The sequence below is a fragment of the Cyprinodon tularosa genome, unplaced genomic scaffold (genome assembly GCF_016077235.1).
Source record: "Cyprinodon tularosa strain WSP-4 unplaced genomic scaffold, ASM1607723v1 ctg1147, whole genome shotgun sequence".
Classification (NCBI taxonomy): Eukaryota; Metazoa; Chordata; class Actinopteri; order Cyprinodontiformes; family Cyprinodontidae; genus Cyprinodon; species Cyprinodon tularosa.
The window spans coordinates 92,831-95,774 of NW_024037945.1; the positions used below are offsets into that span (position 1 = coordinate 92,831).

At 39.1% G+C, this 2,944-nt stretch overlaps 1 long non-coding RNA gene across 1 annotated transcript; it reads right to left on the reverse strand.

Annotated features, from left to right (window-relative positions):
- Positions 1-351: 351 nt before the first annotated feature.
- On the reverse strand, positions 352-2,598 carry LOC119796372. Its single transcript, XR_005282454.1, has 4 exons — positions 2,539-2,598; positions 1,953-2,135; positions 1,754-1,847; positions 352-1,276 (listed from the first exon to the last, which is right to left on the reverse strand). It is a non-coding gene; the product is annotated as an uncharacterized LOC119796372 (long non-coding RNA).
- Between the last annotated feature and the right edge of the window lie 346 nt (positions 2,599-2,944).

The window sequence follows — 2,944 nt, forward strand, 5'->3', positions numbered from 1 at the left end:
GGTTACAAATAAAAAAATGGACGCGATGAAAATGCAGTGCAATTACTTACAATAACATAGTATGTATTTATACAAAATGTTCAATCCTATTAATAAGTCGGTCTTAATGAAACATCAATGGAGAAATGGAAAGTGGAGATATTGCAAATTATTATTATACAAATTGTAGTTATAGTAAACATTAACAGTTAAACACTGTTAGTGCAAATTCTTATATAAGTATTTATAATAATATGCATTACTTAAATTGTATAAATAAAGGCTGCGATGCAATATGTCATGATATACAATAATATAATCTATAATTTTATAATATAACAACGTGCAATAATATGCAAATATAACAATACAATGTAATAATACAAAATACTATGCTTTTTATAAAAAATGTCTATGTATAAAAAAAATTCCAAAGTAATAAAAAATACGTATTTATGAAACATCAATTACAAACATAAAAATTGGAGGTAGATCAAATTAAGTAATAACAGATATCAATAACATTTGAAGTAGTGCAAATTATTACCGGTACTATAGTACACATTAAAAAACAATGTTAGTGCAATGTCTTATATAATTACTTTTAACAATATGCATTTCTTAAATTGTATAAATAAAGGCTGCGATGCAATATGTCATGATATACAATAATATAATCTATAATTGTATTGTAATATAACGACGTGCAATAATATGCAGCTGCAATGTCTTTCACTGTCTCACAGTGCTGGAGAAGGACAGCTGGTGGAGCATTTTCAAACTTTGGGTCGCGCAGACGGTCTTGCAGGGGTTTTGGGATCACAGCTGGCTGGACAGGAGCAGCATAGTTGTGAAAGTAGGGCTTCACTGTGGACATACAAACTGACCTATGGTTCTGAAGAACAGGGAACATTGACGATAAGTCGTCCAATGTGGCTTGGGCAGTGCGTCTGCTGGCCCGTGTCCGTAGGCCAGGCATGGGAATGTTGTCATCGATGACTCTGTCCAGAGCAATCCTCTGCGCTTTGGATGAAGTGAAGTCCATCTTGTGGGCGACTTCACCGCTGACTTTGTTGATACCTGCTGGTATTTTCCAATAAGCTGGCACATCTGTCACAGTCTTTTTCCCACGGATGCGGACTGCTGCCTCAATCATAAACAGCAGAGCCCCAACATGTGTACATGCCTCTGCAATTCCAGCCATGCATGTACAGTGTGCACAGCAAACCTGCCCATCGTCAGCAATGATGACCCATGGCTTCAGGGGAGTCTCATTAATGCGCTGAGAGTGCAAGACCTGAGGAGAAAAAAAATAGACATAAATTATGCAGGTAAGGACACCATTATATTTCATTCTATGCAGGAAAGCAAACGTTAACCTCAACCCCTCATGCATGTGTATACATATCATATAAATCACAGTTATACAACAGTAAAGTATAACAACCACGCTGTTATATTGTTATATCACTTAAAAGAAAGGGAAATTAAATGAGCACAGGACATTTAAACCTGCATAATACCTCTGACTGAATGATTTAAGCTCAAAGTTACCATACTTTGATTAGATTAGAAGATGGTTCCGAAAACCTGTTAGGACACATTTTTTTTCTAACACTAAGTATCAAACAAATGCTGATTTCTATTTCAGCAAATTATTCTTAAAATTTTTTTTAATATTTTGAATAATGTTTTGATGAAGATTTGAGATTCCTTTCACTGAATGAATGGTCACAAAGCTAGTGTTAAGCTTGAAGTCTCTGGCCAAGCTCACGTTTCAGGGTCCTGTTCTCCTCCAGCAGCCGGTTGATTTCAGCACGCCGGCGCTGTCTGCTCAGCTCCATCCTCAGCTGGTGCTGGTGTCTCCACTATGGATAAAATAAGGACATCTTTTAGCTAAATGTGCATCATGCAGCTGAAAAAGCCACAAAAGCAACATACGGTGTTGAATCTGCTGGCTCTGTAAGGCTTACCGGGCGGAACAAGGTCATCAATAGCTGTCTCATCCATCGCAGGTGTACTGTCAGTCCTTTGCCGTTTTCTCTTTTCCTGTCTCTCATAGCGTGCAGTCTGTGTGGCCTTTATCTCAGTGTGGCCCAAGTGTAGTGATGGTGCCCAATCCGGATGCGAGGTGTACATTTCATTTGCTGGTTTTCCTGGTGAGACAATTTAAAATTATTATCCACAGCAGCAGTGTTGAACACATATAGAACCATAATGTTATCAATGATCCTCAATATACACATTATTAAATTGTATTATATGATTACATTACATTACAAGACGGCTGGTAAGCGCTAGGATCAGCAAAATTTATAAGTGGTGCTATGACAGCTGTCAACCTCAGGGGTTTTTTTTTAAAATGGAGAGGGATGTCCCTGTCCTTGTAGGAACTGGCAGTGTGTTCTACCAAAGAGGATAAAATGCTATATCAACCAACGAGGATGAAAATGCTATATCAACAGTCTCTGGGCGCGCGTTCATGCTTGTATGTGGTGCCACGGATGAAGGAAGGAAACACTGTAGGCTATAAAATAAAACCGTGCATCTTTAACTTACCAGAATGAAAATGCAGGGAACACACTCTCATTGACATCAGGATACTGTGGAAAGTTCTGTTCTGTCGTCTTACAGCCGCGATCCAAGCTAGCCGACGACTTTTTGTTATCTGTGAAACTTGGTCTCCGTGTTTGCGCCTCCAGGCAGGACAGCGGTGGAAAGTTATCCCATTTTGTAGGTTTTTCCCTCGGCGATCATGTGATGCGCTGTTACAGCCCACAATACAGCAACGGTTTACCATGGTTGAAATCAAGTTACGGTGAAATTAAACGAAATAAAACACGGCTGAGAGGGAGAACACAGGCAATAGTCTAAGGAAGCCGTAAAGTGCGCCGTCAACATGGTCACGACGACCAAGCCCTATTGCGAGGTAACGCAAAAGGTTTTGCGAGGGAACGCAAAAGTT